The sequence below is a fragment of the Triturus cristatus genome, chromosome 11 (assembly GCF_964204655.1).
Source record: "Triturus cristatus chromosome 11, aTriCri1.1, whole genome shotgun sequence".
NCBI classification, from domain to species: Eukaryota; Metazoa; Chordata; class Amphibia; order Caudata; family Salamandridae; genus Triturus; species Triturus cristatus.
Window position 1 is genome coordinate 76,691,237 of NC_140594.1, and position 18,044 is coordinate 76,709,280.

At 47.0% G+C, this 18,044-nt stretch overlaps 1 protein-coding gene across 2 annotated transcripts in view; it reads left to right on the top strand.

Annotated features, from left to right (window-relative positions):
- The window catches only part of LOC146783261 (uncharacterized), a 633,740-nt gene that overhangs the window by 897 nt on the left and 614,799 nt on the right, over nt 1-18,044 (top strand). The gene's annotated exons all lie outside the window — the stretch shown is intronic.

Sequence of the window (18,044 nt, forward strand, 5' to 3'; positions counted from 1 at the left end):
AGTTTACTATCCCAACACCTTTCCTACTGTTAAGTGGACTGGAGTTGGAATAGTAAATTACACTTTACTAATGTTAGCACGCCATCTAGTGCAAGTCGATGTAAAGACTTGCGTTGTAAAGGCATGGCGTGGTAACATCGCAGTCGTTGTAACGACCGCGATGTAACGGTACGCGTTGTACTCACTCGCGTTGTAACATCATACATCCAAACATACGTTTAACTGTATGGACGCCTGCCGTGTAAACGTGTTGTTGACAGCGCGTAGAAGCGGCTCAGTTTCGATATGAAAGCACTATTTGGAACAAGCTGTATTATTGTTGTTATTGCTGGCAGCACGTATTTTGTCTTATATAGTTCCGAATGCACAGGGCTGCTTCAGAAGGCTCCAAGTGCTATACTTTATTTACAAAGTGTATGGGACATGTTACACGAGAAGAGTAAACTTAGAGCAGAGGCCAGACTGAGAGCAACTTTATTTGTTAGGGGTTGATGTTGGTCGTGCATCGTAATATGACCGTTTATATAGCTCATGGTGACAAGTGAATGAACTCTAGGCGCTAATGTACGGCTTGGAACTATTATGAAGTCTATGACGGGGCACGGACCAGCGTGGGAGACCTACTTACGGCCGCTCAGATGTGGTTTGACGCAGCTGTGCCGCTGAGCTCCTGTGAGACGGATCGCACAGGTGAGCATTAAGGCATGGCCGCCACCCTGTCTTCACGCCCTCTCTCGTGATCCCGCCTGCATCGTGCAGGAAGGAAAGAATACCTTCACATGCACATATAGCACAGCTACTTATGTACTGGTACTCTCGAACCAGTGCCGCTACCGTCGTCCCTATACTGGGAAGAGTGACTGGGCCACGGCCCATGCCCTTTTCACAGTTGCACTGCAGATTTGCCCCGACAGCAGCACGTGCGGAGCAGTGCGCACTAAATGTCATTTAAAAGATGGATCGAACATTAGTACACAGCCGGCATTTGGCTTGAGCGATGTCCAATTGGCTATTTCATTTTCACACCAAACAGTACGTGTTTTTAACTGGTATGTTGACGCAATTGACTTGTTTCAAAGGCTAGTCAGTGCAAGTTCTGATTTTGCACTGGCCACTCAGCGTAAACCCCAGTGTGGAAGTGCACTGTTGATATAAATATAAAATACACAGAAAGAGGCCCAGAGCGACTATTCACGATGATGTGTCTCTGCGTACTGTGAGGAGAACGTCTGTCTTACGTGGTGCAGCGATCCTGTAATACGTCTCCTCATACAGTGGATGTGAAGCAGCTCTGCTGTGGAATGGAGGGGTTTTCACTTCGCTGTGTTTTACCTTATAAATAAGGCTCCCAGTTTTCCGTTTTTACTGATTTTTACAGATAAATACAGACAGAAAACCTTTTAATTTCTAGTGGATAAAAACGGAAATTGGGTGCTTTTTGAGTGATTCTAAATACACTTTGCCATGACTGCCAGGCCAATAACTGTGTGGAATGATAGGTAAGGGGGTTAAAAATCAAAGGAATTTTAGTAAAGAGGCTTAAACAGCAGTAGATATGCACTAGGCTGATTTTATCTCTGTAGGTGTTCATATCCCTGAAACCTGGCAGGCATTCAAGCGTGATTGCATATTTATTGGTTAAATAAATGCGGAAATATACCAGTTTCAGCTTTCTTTTTTTCACCAAACCCATAATAAATATGGATAAATACAGATGAAGTTGACCAAAAATAAATATGGATAAATACAGACGGAAATGTGAAAAAAATAAATACCATAAAACCGGGAGCCCTACTTATAAAGCACCTCTGTACTGTGGAACAGACCAATTTCCAAATATGAAACACGTTCACATTTTTAGGGGGTGGGCAATCAGCCCCCATCTCTACTCCCCACCATGTAGAGGAACTTCACACACTAATTATCTGTCCGTAAACAACCCCCCAAAGCCACACAGCGCAGATTTACACAATAAAGACACTTAGAGCTATGGGGGGCACTTTATTGTTTGAGCTGGTGGGTGGGAGACCTTTACGGTGTCGATCACCACAAAGACACCACACTCGTATTGATCACGAGGCGAGCTCGGCGAGGACGCGAGGGGCTTTCCCTTAAGCCGCGTACATCCTACAGAAATTGTAAACGCAAGTACAGCTGCAGAAATGAAAACGGGCAAATTTATATGTTGTATTTTATGCATTTATATGACTTGTGCACTTTTCGGCACTGATGGCCATCCATTCCTGATGGGGCACTTCCCTAAGGGGTTAAAGAGGTGACGAGTTCCTCATTTCCGCACGCACGCACTGCACTGGCAGCGTCTATTGGGCAGTCTCTCTTCAGACAGGGGCCCTGTCGGTGTGGGATGGGTGACGGTGCCGCTGATGGGACTTCCCGCGCCTTCAAAAGGACTCACGGGGCACGAGCTGCCTTCCTCCTATTCGGCGCCCTAAAATCGTGACCTTCATTAGTGACAGTCAGGGGTAGACAATGTTATCATGAGCAGCTCTTTGGCATCCCAGGCACTGACCTTTGTCCTATCTCAGGAGCCACTAAGGCAAGACTAGATCGTAAACAAAACTCATTGCCCTTACCACATCCCTCAGCAGAAGACAGGAGTTCTGACTGGGTTGATAGTCAAATATCTTGTGAAGTCACTTCCGGTACACCTAAAGAAAAAAAAAAGGATACCCACTTGACCTTTATTTCTTCTGCTGTGCTTACGAAGTGCTATTGGTTCTGTTCCACTTGTGATATAATGCTATGTATACATGATTTTTCATAAAATCAGGTTTATTATATTTTTTTCTCAAAGTATCTCATATTTCTTATATGTTGATTGAAAAACAGTATGCATATTTAGAAAGTCTATAAATACATTTTGACAATTCTTTCCATGTATTATGACATGACTGTTATATCAAAGATAGATATTTTTTTCTCCTTTCTATAAAAACAAAATATCACCATTGCAAAGAAACTGCCCTTTTAACCAATACTCTTACTCTAAATTTCAGACTCAAAAACTGCCATTCTCAACAATCATACCAACGTCCCAGCAAATTACACACTACGGCAGAAATACAGGTTGAATTTTTACCCGTCGTGGTGTTGTTGGAAAACAGATCCCAGCCCACAACACAATAATGGATAAAAATTCAACCTCTTTTCCTGCCATTGTTTGTTCTTTTGTACGTGTAATTTGCTGGGACTTTGGCATGATTGTTGAGTATGGTAGTTTTTGAGTCTGAATGGGTGTTAGAGTGAGAGGATTGGTTATGATGGTAGTTTCTTTGCAAGGGTGATATTTTGATTTTATAGGAAGAAAACACATTTCATCTCTATCTTTAATATAACAGTCATGTCACAATACATGGAAAGAATTGTCAAAATGAATTTGTAGACTTTCTAAATATGTATGCTATTTTTCAATCAACAAATATGAAATATGAGATATTTTGGGGAAAGGATATAATAAACCTTTTTTATGAAAAATCATGTATACAAAGCATTATATTACGAGTGGAACAGAACCAATAACACTTAGTAAGTACAGCAGAAGAAATACAGGTCAAGTGGGTATCCCTTGTTTCTTTATTGTTTTTCCCCCCCTTTGCCCAGACCTAAAAGTATTAATTAGGGGGTTACCTTCTTATATTTGACTTCTGGTACCCTTGGCATGCAAGTGAACTGAAGTCTACGACAAGCTTCTATAGGTCTGTAGATGTCGCCATCCCTTCTGTGGTCTGTGTAAAGCAACAGGTCAAGAAGTTTGTCACCTAGAGGCGTGCTGGGCTTTGGATGTCTAAAGTCCGGGAGTCGGAGGAAGCAAGCTCCGTGACTGGCCTACAGTAACATGAGAGCATTCACAGCAGTCTTGGGACACTGACAGTGATAGAGAGAGTTGCATGCCAGGCCTACAGGCCCCAAAACCGGAGTGCACTCAGACCTCTGCAACCTCTGACTCACCTATGTCTATGGGCTTATCAGAGTCACAGGCCTTCAGTGAAAGCTCTAATTTTCCCAGTAGAGCAGGCAACCACTAATCACTATAATATCTTCCACCTATCCTCCGACAATTGTCTGCCTTAATAATTTATGAGTGAGTTGGAACCGAAGACCAACAGGGAACGTGAGGGGGAAGGTGAAGCTGGTGGAGAGCTCAGTTAAAAGCTGGCAGAAGAGTATGCAAAAGTGAGGGTGGTGGTGTCTCTAAACGGTGCGTGGCATATGTAATTAAGGGCCGCATGTAGGTAGCTAAATACCGGTCGGTAACGGCCGAAATTCGGTAAATATCCCGTTACCGACCGGTATTTAGGCATTTGAGATGTAGGAGGCATGATTTAAGGGTTCGGTAATTTACCGAATCGGTAAGGGATCGGTAAAATACCGAATCGGTAAAATACAGATTCGGTAAATTACGGAATCCTTAAATCATATGTAGGGAGCACTCAAGTGAGTGAATTTCAGTAGTAAGGATTCGGTATTTAACACCAACTACAGGTTGATGTTAAATAACGAATACCTTTCAAAAAGCTAAATTTGGCTGCTTTAAAAGTGCCATGTGGCAGACATACATGCCCTTAGGGCATGTATGTGCGCCACATGTGCACACATGCACGAATCAGGGGTGCAACAGGGTGTCAATGTGACACCCTGCCACCCATGATTATGCTTCCCCTATTACCGATTCGGTATTTACCGAATCGGTAATAGTAAATGGCTTCCCATTCATTCCTATGGGCCTCCAGGCATGAAGGGATGCATTATTACCGATTCGGTAAATACCTTTTCATAAATACCGATATTTACCGAATCGGTAATAATTACCGATTGTTTACCTACATACTATTTACAGATTCATAAATACTGAATCGGTAAAATTCGGTATTTATGAATCGGTAAATATAATTTATCTACATATGGCCCTAAGTGCGTGGCTTAAACACACTAACATTTTGCGATCCCTGTAATGTGCAACCCCACCTGTATTTTGGTGCAAGATTAAGTAACACGTGAAATATGAACAGGACCTGAACCACTGACATGGATCACATTAACATTTTTTTGCATAAATTGTTCAGAAATCGATCAGCGTTATTTGCCTATAAAGTTAAGGACATTAATATAGGGCCAGATAGGCACTCGTTTCAATATCCTTTTTTAATTACTAACAGTTATGAGACACGGATGGAACCAGCCCACTTAAAGCCCTGGGCGGTGGGTGGGAGAGGGAAGGATGGCATCCACTCACCTCGAAAAAACCAATAAGTAAGAGGGTCTGAGGGATCACACGACCAGCCTGGACAAGTCCCCCTACTAATAATGTATAAACCTGGACCTCTGTGTTTATACATCCACTCACCTCCCCAGAAATCCATAGTCGCCCCCCCCGCACTTTCCCCCGCTTGGCCTGCCCCAATGGAACAGACTGAGAGCGCCCTGAAAGAGTACATCAGTATCCTGCCCTCAAAAGCACTTTCTCTCACCAGCACTGTACATGAGAGGGTACTTTCATGTACTTGAACTGCTTTAACTTGAAAGGGTGGGTATCAGCACTTCTCGGAAGGGGTCCATACTTTACAGAAAAGTGCTAGCACTGTTCAGTAGAAAAAATGCTCTGTAGGATTGTATCAGCACTTCTTTATTTCCATTTCAAGCACTGTATCTCATAAGAAATAAATACAGTGACTAAACTCACTCAATCAAGCACCTATCAGTGTGAAGCAAGCACTACACAAGTACTACACGGATACACCCTGGGATGCATTACAGCATTATCTTTCTGTATTATGCAAATATGCTGTGTAGAAAGTCTCCAGTTACACTCTCTGTACCTTTGACCATATCATATAAAGCTTGCATGGTATAGGGATTAACTGGTGAGTAAACCAGTAAGGCTGTTCCGTGGGTCCAGTGACTGCATTTGAGAGTTGAGTGTAAACTTCGGATTAGGAACTCTAGAATTGGGAGACTCAGGTTGCTATCTTACCAAAGTTGATAATATGAGCTTGAGAGAAATTGATAATAGCAACTATACATTTTTAAGCACCAAGAAACAAGGCACTGTGGAGCATCAACTCTGTAAATGATGGGTATTTTACCGGTAGTTAAAATGTTTGTGTATCACTTTAATCCGAGTCGGTAAGCACTAGGACCATCTCAGTACCAACTGCTAGGAAGCAACAAGCATTTGCAATGCAATAGGTCTCGCATTAATGAAAGCTTGAGCTATTGCATTATAATGTGCAACACCAATAGCTAAAACTTTTATTAATGCGAGACCTATTGCATTGCAAATGCTTGTTTTCCTTACTATCCCCCTCTGCCTCCACCCTATTACCCTCCTGCCTCTCTGCTTCACCCTCCTCTGTCTTCACCTCACCCTTCTCTCTCTCTCTCCACCTCATCCTGTATTCTCTGCCTCACCCGCTTCTGTCAGCCTCAAATTTATTGCTGCTGCCTATGGGGTAATGCTTTTGTTTATGTGAAGGATGAGGGCGGAGTATGTGTTTGTGTGGGTGCATGAGTGTGCATAATCAGCCATGGCAGTTCTCTGTCTCTGGATCTGTTCTACAGTGGTAACTCTCCATATTCTAGACAGTGGCTGCACTAAGGCCTGGATTATATAATACATACATGAGATCTGCAAAGACCTGGAGTTATGCATATTTTAGCTATATAAGTGAGGTAACAATTGGAGGAGTATTCAAAGGTGGCAATGTAAGCAACAAAACCAAATCTGACATATGCTTGCAATAACAAAAAAATAAGCTTAGCAGCAGGTGTCAGTCTTTTTTGTAGTATTGTAAATAGTCTATTGTTTAGAGTCCCAACATGGTAGCAACATTTGGAAACAACTTGTTGGCCTTCTAGCCATCGTAAAACTGATACACTGTGGCCAACAGCATTACATAATAGTGTCCTGGTTTGGAGAAAGTGGCTACATGGGATGTGGCGTACTGCAGATGAAATGAGCTGCAAGGAAGTAATATCCCATTAGCACTACATGGAGAGCAATGGTACCACCATCTACTCACTGGGCCAAGAGAACATCTTCCGAGGTTGACAACTGGACTTGTAATATGATGACTACTTTCTCAACCACCAATCTGTTGTCAGTCTAATAGGCAAAATGTATCTTAGGGGAACAAAGAGGAAATGTAAAGCCCATGCCTCAAAATTGAACTTTCTCTCCACATAATCACTGGCATGCTTTCTCTTCTTTCCCATTTTCCTGTCTCTCACTAGTCTCCACCATTCCCATTACCCTTTCTTTACACATCACCCTCCCTGTCCATCAGTCTAATCTCTTGCTTGTTCTAACACTCTCCTCCAGTCTCTTCACACTCCTTCTCTGTTCCCAGGTCTTATAATTTCTTTTCGTTTGTTAATGCCCCTCCTATGTGACCACCTTCCTTTCTCTTCATCACCATCCCTCACAAGCGCCATTCTCTGCCTTCACCCATCTGTATTTCTTTCCCGCTGCTCACCTCTTATTGGCTCGATTCAGTACATGCTTACCCATCCTGCTACTCTCATCACTCATTTTGCTCAGCAGTACCCTGCTCCATCTATCCTACTTCCTAAGATGCCTTTTTCATCCTCTTCATCCACCTCTCAGTCCACCTTTTCTAATTTATGACACTTATAACCCACCTACTCTTCACTAATCAACCTTTCTGTCATATTTCTTCTCTTCCCTTTTAATAACTTCTTTACTTGTTTCATCTACCTGTTTCCTTACCATTCCTTTGTCTTATCCCTCCTTTTTTAACTTATCTTTTCTATCCTCAGACTCACATCTATTCAACCTCCATCTCTCATCTCTTGGAAGGAAAATCCTCTCCATGCAGGCGATGCTCAGAATAGTTTCAGCAAAAAATCTCAAAAGCTTCAAAGTCCCTCCTCAGAGTGGGAGTTTGTTGTTTTTTCAGAGGTGCAGAGATCTCTGCATGGGATGAAGCTGAAATTCAATCTGAATCTTTGGAAGTGGTAGTTGGGGCCCCCGCTAATGCTCTGGAGTGCTTGAGAGAAACATCTTCAAACGTTTCCGAACTGTTCTGGTGCCCAAACAACTACAGGAGTACACGTCTAAGGCCACATGGATATCGGGGGAAGGCACCTAGAGACTCTCAGGGTGTCCAGGTAGAGACCAACTGCCAAGTTCAGTCAAGGTCCAGTAGCCACTGGTCAGCTGGGGATTTCGATAAAAAGGCCTCTTGCAGCTTTTTGTGTTCCTGAAGTCACATAGAAGGTCACATTGCAGGTCTACCAACAGACCCTTGAAGTGCACTTCTTCGTGCTGGATACAAGAGGGATCAGCCATTCCTACAAGGCTCCTTTAAGATCACAGACAGCAGGTCCAGTCCTCTTCTGATCTAGACAGTGTTCTGAGGAGGGTGCCTTGTGGTGACACATTTATGATTAGCTCTAGCTAGCGGGACGGGGGCTACTCCTGGTTGAGGTAAAAGTTACCAGGTGCTGGCCTATGTACTTTTTATAATAGTTCCGGTTTTCCTTACTGAAAACATGCCCAAAATTGTGTCAGGGTAATTCCAAGATGGTCAAAGTCTACAGCACATTAAGCTTGGGCACTGCTAGCAGAGGGTGTGTAGTGAAGTGTGCTGTGGAACTGACTAGTGTTCTCCCACATATAACACTAAAATCCAGTTTGAAACAGGCCCTGGATCCACAACAAAATATGGGGCAGAAGCCCGGCAAGACAAAGAATGGTCCTTCGGAAATCAGACAGCAGACACACAAGAAATATGATCTGATCCTGTTTGATCATTTTCAAGTGCTCAACATGTTTACATGTGCCTTAGATAGGCTTTCAGGCAGAATTTAACACTATGTGCCCACAGAAGGAGCAGTAGCCATCATCCTGAATATCCAGCTGAGCTCAGAGTAATCATAGCTGCCCATTCAGGTGGACCTGTCTATCAAAGAGGCTCCTTGAAGGAATTTCACACCTCAATAAAAACGGAGTACCGGGTGAGCAGCTGCTGGAGAGCTACTGCAAACTAGCCTCCAGGAGCTTGAGACATGGTAAATGTAGCTTTCTAAAAGTTACCTTTCCTTAATACTTATTAAAAATCCAACTTTACAGTTAAATTGGATTTTTAAGAACTATTAAAAATATTTGTTCAATTATTTTCGTTGCTGTTCCCAAACTCAATATAGCAGTGTTAATGTTTTAATCTGGTTTCTGTTTATCTGTATAGGACAGCTAGGCCTGCCACAGTGAAAATAGTTTTTGGGGTCTTGTCACAGTAGGAGCATGGTGACATTAATTTTCTATGTGTCCCGTTTTTAAAATACTATGCGCTCTACCTTGTGGGCTACAAGACCTACACAGAGGAGTCTTTTTCACATTTAAAGGGAAACATTTTCCTGTCAAAAGGGTTATTTTAAGAGGTTGCATTGCAGGTGTTAACACTGCAGCAGTCAGGCTGCAATGCTAGGCCCGAAGCCATGTTTTGTAGGACCACTCTGTGGATTGCACAATACATGCTGCAGTCCACAAGTGAAATTTAACTGACATTTAGCTTATAGGCCCTAGATGGACTTTCTAGACCATATAGTAGGGACTTATAAGCAATTTAAATGGGTCAATTAGGAAAAATCTAGTATAGCCATGTTTAAAAGGAGATCACAGGCACTTAACGCATGCTTAGCCAGGGGTAAGATATAAGGAGTTCAAAACCAGCAAACTAGATTCCTGAAAATGCGCAAAAATTTGAAGTGACCATGCAGAAAAAGCAGATTTTCAACATTGTCTCATTCTTGTTCTTCTTCCAGAAATGGAAGGTTCAGTAGCAATGTTTGATCTTGTGAAGCCAGAGGTTGTAGAAATATGTGCACAGCAAGTGCATTATCCCAGTATATTATCTTATCAGTTTCGGATCAGAGGGTTAACAGCTGTACTATAATCAAGGCCAGCGGAATAATGCAACAGGCGTAAAACCAAACTATGCATCAGGGTTGACTAAATTATGGAGCACAATGTGGGGGAGTATTTCTTTATTAATGTACCTTTTTTACACGTTAACAATGCGTGGAGCAAAGATTAATCTCATTACCCCCAGGTCCCTCCGTCCTCGTCCCATTCCTCACAAGTGGAGATTACTATCTCCGCGACAGAAAAAAAGAACAGGAGCATGCTGGGATACCTAACCCACTCCCTCCCGCTGGGAGTACATAAGCGGTACCAGCCCAGCATGCAGCCTGTTCTTTTTTTCTGTCTTCCGACAGAATGGGACGTGTTGCTGACTTACCTGTGTGTTTCTTCAATGGATGTCTCGTCGGGCTGCTGGGCTGTCCTCGACGTCCTGTTCCGCGTCTCCTGGCCTGCCGGGCTTGCTGGGAGTCGCGTTGATTGGCGCCCGGCCCTTTGCGGCTGGGGCGCCGGATCTCCGTATTTCTTCCGGGTTACAGCGCGCGTCTTCCTACGGCTTGGCCAGACTGGAAGACGCGCTGATGTGGCTGTTATGGGGGTCCAGGGGCTGCGGCGGGCGGTGCTCCTGGTCTCCCTGCCTGACTTGTTGGTGTGCTGCTCGCCTTCTTTCCTCCATGTTGCCCCTGCTGTTCCTGATGTTGGTGCAGGGGCGGACCTTGATGGAGGTCGGTGTCTGGCCGGTTGCTGCAGCACTCTTCCTCGCCCGGCGCTGGTGTCTTGGAGGGCGCCTGGGCTGGATCTTGGGGGCAGGGCGCTTTTGGTGTGCTCTTCCTGCCCCTGTGGTGAATACCGCATAGCGGTTCCGCTTTTCTTCACAACATGTTCCTCTGGCTCTGTGGTCTGTGCTTTGCCTGCTGAGTCTGGCTGTGCGCGGTGGGCTGCTTCGGCGGTCTTGGCTGGGGGACCTGCTTGGCTGCTTCGGTGGTATTCTCACCTTGCTTGCTGCTGGCGCTTTCTACTCTGGGACCTGGCATCTTCTGGTCTCTCCGTCTGCTGGTTGATTCCTGTTGGGGATTGTCCGTGCTGGCTTGTGGCGCTCCCTGTTCCTGCTTGCTGGGTTGGGGGCGTTGCGTGGCTTTCTGCGCTGTGTCTCTGCCTTGCTTCCCGGTGCTGCGGGGGGCTTACTCCTCCGGTTGTGGGTTCCCTGTCCTCCTTGTTTTCCGCTTGCTCGGCGCTTGCTGCTGGATGGCGTCTGGGCGTGGGGTTGGGGGACGGTCTCTGTTTGGTGGTGTTGGCCTGTCCCCCTGGTGGGTGCCGCATTTCTTTCTTCCCTGTGCTGCGCTCTTCTGCTGTACTGGCCTGCGGCCTTGGCTCCCTGTTTTCCGCTGCTGGGGGTGTGCCGGGGCTGGCGGGTGCTGTGGCCGTCCGCCCGTTCCCCGGTGCACGCTTCTGCTCTCCTGGGCTTTTTCGTTTTTGGGTGGGGTTCGGCCTGGTTCGTTCCTCTGGCCTGTGGGCTTCCGGCCTTCCTGCCCTGCGTGCTTCTGTTCCCCCTGGTTGGTGCCTGGTTGGATGTCCGCCTTGGTTGCCTGTTGCCCGGCTTCTTCCGCCTACTGCCTGTCCGCCCTGTTGGTTCCTGCCTGTTCTTGTGGATTCGGGCCTGGTGCGTGCCTATCTGGGTGCCTGCCTGCGGCTCCTGGTGCTGGGCGCTTCTTGCGTCCTTCCGGGGGTGTTGGTGTGGCCCGTGCTCGGGGTGCCTTGTTTCTTTCTACCCCCCTGTGCCTGGCCGGTGCTCTGGGCTTCGCTGTGTGGGGTTTCCTGGCCTGTGGCCTTTCCTCCCTGCTGGCGTCTGGTCATGTCTTGGTGTTGCGGCTGGGCGCGCCGGTGCTCTTGCGTTCGCTCCTCTCCTGCCCTCCGGCGTGCCCTCCTGCCTGGGTTGGTGGGATCCTTCGCGCTGGTTGTGGGTCGGGGAGGTGGGCCTGCGGCCCCCCGGTATTCCCCCCGTCTGCGGCCCCTCTGCTCTTGCGCTTGGCCCCTGTTTGTGTTTGGCTGGGTTGCCTCTTGCGTCCTGCGTCGGGGTCCTTGGTGCTTTCGGCCTCCCTGTTTCTTGGGTTCTTGGGGGGGGGCTGTTGTGCCCTCCCTCTGTCCCGGTAGGTCTTGGCCTTGGTTGGCTGTTGGCTCCGGGGCTGTCCTGGTGGGGCCCCTGGTGGGCTTTCTGGCTGGTGTTGCTGCTTGCCTCTTACCTCTTGCCTGGTGCTGTGTTGTGTTGCGCTGGGTTGGCTGGTGGGGTTTGGTTTCCTGTTGTGGTTTCCTTTTCCCCTCGTGTCTCTTCTTTGTGGCTTGGGGTCGTTTGCCTCTCGCTGCCCCTCCTTTTGCCTCCTGTGGTGGCTGGGTGTGGTGGGTCTTCCTTGGCTTCTGCCTGGGTGGATCCTTGGTTTCTTGGGTGCGCTGCTTCTGTGCGCCTCCCAGTTTGTGGGTTCGGGCTGCCCTGTGCCCTTCTTTCCTGCTTGTGGGTGCCGCTCCCGGTGTCCTCCTCGCCATGCCTTCTCTTGGGCTTGGCCGGTGGTTTTGTTGGTGGGGCTGCCGTTTGTGGTCTGGTGTCGGCCTCCCCTGGTGTGTGGGCCCCGTTGCTGTGTCCCCGCTCCCCTTTTTCGGCCTTGTGCTGGTGGTTGGCTTTGCCTGGGCCCTGGGGCTGTGGTTTTCCCCGTGTGGGCCTGTCCTTGGGCTTGTGCGTTTCCCGCTCCCGTGCGGCCTGCTTTCGGCCTGTGGTGTCTCTGGCCGTTGCTCTGGCTGGCTCTGCGTGGTTTGTTCTTCCCTTTTTGGGTATGTTCCCGCTCCCCCCGGGGGTTGTGCGCCTTTGGTTTGGGGGTGCCTGGGGTGGTCCAGGGTGCTGCTGGGGCCTCCGCTCTGCCTCTGTGGCGTTTGCTCCCTTACGGTCCTTGTTTTTGGCCTTCCTTTGCGGGGTCCCTGCCTGGGTTCTTACCCGGCCGCTAGTTCTCTGGTGCTTTTGGGCCTCTTTTTGGCCTCTTGCTGGCCCTGTTGGTCTGGGTGCCGGGTTGGTCCTGTGTACTTTCCTGTGCTGCTCCTTTGCGCCTGGCTGGTGAGCTGTGACCTTTGTGCTGGTTGCCTGTTGTGGCTTGCCGGTCTCCCTCTCTGTTCCCCGGCTGCTTCTCCTCTCTTGGTGGCTTGGCTTGCTTTGGTGCCGGTCCCTGGGCCCCTTCTTGGTTGGGGTTTTTGGGGTTGGGTCGGTTGGCCCTTTGCCTCTCCTTTCGGGTTCTGATGCTCCATTTTGGGGTCCTCCGGGCTGGCTGGCTTGTGCGTTGTCCGGTTGGCTTCTTGGGTCTTCTGGACTGCTTGCGTTATTGGGCTGTTGACCTCCTTGTTCGTCCTTCCTGTTTTGCCCTTCTTGGGGTTCGCCTTGGGTGGTTCCTTGGTGTCCTCCTGACCTGTGGGTCGGCTCCTGGTTGGTGGGGGTTCCTCCTTCCCGGTTCTGGGGTTTGTTTCCCCGGTTCTGTGTTCGGCCCTTGGTTGTTCTCTCCTGGCTGTTCGCTGGCCGTGTGTGGAGTCTGCTTTGGGTGGCGCTTGTTGCTCTCCCTGGCCTTGCTTGGGTGGGTTCCTGGGTTCGTGCCCCTGTGTCTCCTGCTTTTGGTTGCCTCGGTCCTGGCCTCTGGCTGGTTCCTGTGCCCGGGTTTTCTTCTCCCGGTGTGGCGGCCTTGGCTGCGGCCATCCGGTGTCTCTGCTGTGGTTGGCGGCTTGTCTTTCCTGCCTTTTGGCCTGGGCCTTCTGTGGGTTTTCTGTGCCTCCGGTTCCTTTTTGCCGCGGTTGTCGGCTGTTGGTCGGTGGGAGGGGGGGGGCCTTGTCTGGATGCCGTGGCCCCTTTCTTCCTGGTTGTTGCTCTGGGTCGGTGCCTGTTTTCTTGTCTGGTTCCTTCCTCTTCGGTCTTTGCGGCTCTGCGGGTGGCTTCCCCTGGTGTGTTGGGGTTGGTCCTGTGGTTGGTCGCGTTCGGTGTTTCTCTGAGTTTGGCGTGCCTCTTCGTTCTCCTCTTCCTTCCCCTCGCCTCTTGGTGTGGTGTTTTGTGGGTTGGTCCGGCTGTGGGTCGCCTTCTTCCCTGTTCTGGGGGGTTCGCTCTCTGTCTTGCCCTGCTGTATTCCTTCCTGGGCCTTTGGCCTGTCTCCCTGTGCAGCCTGCTCTCGTGCGCTCTTGAGCGTTGGGCCGGGATGTGCTGTTTTGTCCCTGTTGGGGCGGCTGCTTGGTGGTGCCTGGGGCTGTGGGCTTCTCCCTTGGTGGGTTTTCTCCCGGGTTGTTTGCCCTTCCTGGCTGGGTTGCTCCATTGGGGCGCTTCAGCTTCTCCCTGGTGGTTCGGGGGTGGTTTCTCTTTCTGCCCCTCTGGGGGTTCCCTTGGGTCTTGCTTCTGGGTGCGGGGCCTCCTTCGGGCTTGCTTGGGTGGTCTTGTGTTCGTTTGCGGTCCTTTCTTGCTCGTCCCCTGCTTGTTTTGGGGTCTCGGCTCTGTCGGCTTGGTTGGGGGCGTGGCTGGTGGTGTGCTCCTGCCTGCGTTTTCTTGTGGGCTCCCTTCTGCTTCTGTTGGGTGCCGTTTTTCTCGGTCTGGTGCCCCTGGCTTTGGTGGGGTTCCGGAAGGCCGGGTTCTCTGCTTTGGTATTCTCCACTTGTGAGGAATGGGACGAGGACGGAGGGACCTGGGGGTAATGTCGTATTACTTACCGGTAATCTTCATTACTCCTGGTCCCGTAGTCCTCGTCCCATTCCTTACTTCCCTCCCTGGCGGCCGGCCTTCCGGTTGTTGGCTTGCTATTTTCAGGCTGCATGCTGGGCTGGTACCGCTTATGTACGCCCAGCGGGAGGGAGTGGGTTTGTTATCCCAGCATGCTCCTGTTCTTTTTTTCTGTCGCGGAGATAGTAATCTCCACTTGTGAGGAATGGGACGAGGACTACGGGACCAGGAGTAATGAAGATTACCGGTAAGTAATAGGACATTAGTACCAATTTAAAACACAAAGCAACAAGCAACTGAAAGATGACCAGTAAGTAAACCTGTGGAAGGGGTTTCCACTGTGCCGCAACTTGTAATTGCATTTTTAGTAGCTTTAGATCTGTTTATGATGGCTTTTTTTTAAATCTGCAAATTATGCAGCAAATTACGGATTATGTGGCAAATGTGACAATTCCATAATTAGGCATAAAATGCGGCATCTGCAGAATCCATAATTATAGTAGCCCCAATTATAATCCATTGCAGTCTATTTATGTGACAAAATGAGAGAATTTGTTGGGAGAGAATAGATGCACAGTCACCAGGTCTCCCAGTGTGTGGTGTCTTCTTTAAATGTCTTCTAATTATATTATCGAGCTCTGCCTTCTGCGAGCACCTCTGGAGATTGAGAGGATCAGGACAACGGCTATGGAATTGTTGCCATTGCTTTTCTTTGTGTAATAGGCTCTTGCACTGCTTCTTTCAATTCTGTATGTATGTGGTATTTGTGAAACTTGACTAATCTTTTCACTCAAGAAAAGTCCAAACTTTGTCACTGTCTGTGCTTTTTGCTTAACATAGTGCCATAAGCAGGGCCACCGGAATTCTGCGATTCTGCAGCTTCAGCGTATCCCACATAATTATGGATTTGCCACATTTGTCACATAATCCATCATCTACTGCATAATTTGCAGATTTTAACAAAACAAAATGTTGCTTCTAGCCCAAACAGATCAAACGTTACTAAAAATGCAGCGACATGTGTTGCTGCATTGTGGAAACCCTTTAAAAAAGGTTCACTGGTTACCTTTCAATTAATTGCCTATTGCTGTACTTCGATGTTAAAGTGGTAATAACGAGGAGTAAAATTTTCAAAGACATAGTTAACGTGTAGAAATGTAAAAATAAATGAAGTGATACTATCACAAAATGTGCAATATTGCGCCAAGTAATTTGGCTTTCTTTGCCACATAATTTAGTCAACCCTACCACAAAATTTGGTTTCCCCAAGTCGCATAATTCCAGTGGCCCTGTCCATACGTTAGGAATAGTGTTACAGCAAAAAGAAAATATAACTACTAAGATATAGATCCTGATTGTATGCTAATTTTCACTTACTTGCCATGCAATGGCAATTTCGTCGTTCTGTTTCTCCCATACAACTGTTTCCTTGTGGTCTAGATACAGGTGAAGTGTCTCAGGTACCACTTCAGTTTACAGGTGCACCTGGCTCCTGTGACCTCATCCCTCTCTCCGTGCACTTAAAGTAGCCCTAGACATTAGTGTTATAGATCAAAGCTTTACAATTACACTTTGATTGCAAGTCTGCAGATCCGTGTGATTTTTTAAAGAAACTAAAATAACAGATGTTTTTCTGCTTGTGCATGGGTCTTGGGTAGGACATGGTGATTTCTTGGGTAGGCCTTGCCTACCCTCTAAAACTGGGCCTGGCACGAGTTAACGGGTATGGGAGAGGCCTGACGGGGAGGAGGTGGAGTAGGAAAGCAGTAGAAGGTAGGAGAGTGAAGGAATGACAGGTAAGTGATTTTCCCCCGGACCTTTATGGGAGTTACAAGACCTATAATAAAATACTATATTTTATATTACCCTCTCACCCACATTTCATGCCCCATTCCCTAGTAAATGGAGCTGTGAGTATCTGTCTCACCCACATTTCATGCCCCATTCCCTAGTAAATGGAGCTGTGAGTATCTGTCTCACTGTGGATACACCAATTAAAGCTAGTTTCTTCTCTTTGTAGCATCTCAATCTACCATTCCCTTTATCTATTTAAAATAAATAATGATCTCCAATGGTTGTTTTTTAACTCTGCACACCTTTTGGAAGTTTCTGTTATGGATATTTAAGTTGCAGCAACTTGGGCCAATAATTCTACATTTGATTGAATTTGGTACAAGGAACTGCTGTGCATTTTGGTACAAAGGTTTTGAGTTCAGGCAATGTGTCATAAATTCTGATGGAACTTAATAAACAGATTCATGTTTTTCCAATTAAAGATTTCCGGGTAGCATGAATTCTGTTGTACCAAGCGAGGGGTGGCAGAGTTCCTGCACGCACGCTAAAATCCACTTGTTATTTAGTCTAAAAATTCAATCGTTCTCATGCTCAGTGCTCATCAACGAGGGGAAACAACCACCTGAATGTTCCCCAAATTGGGACATGACCTCATGCAACGGTGCAGGCAACTGCACACAAATAAAGTCGTTTTCATAGTGTTGTATGTGCAATTTTTAATTAGCTCATTCTGCAAAACATTTGTTTTGTCTTGTCACTCAAGACATTGAATTCTTTGATAATTAATGCTTTTGTGTTAAAGTAAATCACAAGGAGATATTGTAGCCGAATACCTTCTCGAATCATGTGATGTGGCTCGTATATGAGCAAAGCGAGCGAGTCTGTACTGTCTCTCAACTAATGGCTGTTGTGTGAGAATGTCGATTTTCTGTTCACTTTCTTGTATAAGTAAAGGATGAGGTACATGTTATATGGTCCTGAAGCAGAGTAACAGGGCAGGTCTCACAAAGGGCGAGTATGCAAACATCAGGAGTCGGTGTTTGGTTCCCGTGTGTCACGAGTGTCAGGATCTCACAAAAGCCATTAGCTGACACACTGTACATACTTTCCTTGCATACATACAAGCCACATCACATGATTCGAGAAGCTATTCGGTTACAATACCTCCTTGCGATTTACTTTAACTTGCAAGCATCAATTAGCCATGACAATGTCAATGTCTTAACTGACAAGATGAAACACGTAGTGGCTGGAGTCTGTTAATTGTCAAGTATTGGAGAATATTAATTCTGTTGTGTTTATTATTTCTTATCTAGGACATTTTTTGCTTTGGCATGTCTGCATTTAGGTGGAGAAGGTAATGTCTAGATAACTTGCCAGTAATCTTTGATACACGATTCCACATTCCTCGTCCCAATGCTTATGTTCCCACTCTCCTTCCGTGAATTGAAAGAGAGGTGTACTTGAGTGCTTACATACAGCAAGAAGTTAGGAGATCATTCTTTTTAAATAGTTAAAGGAGATTGTTACCCTTAAGTAATGTAAGCATTAGTGATAGGTGTGTGTGTGTGAGAGAGAGAGAGACTTTAACATTGCTGCTTTATTGTAACATAATAGATATGC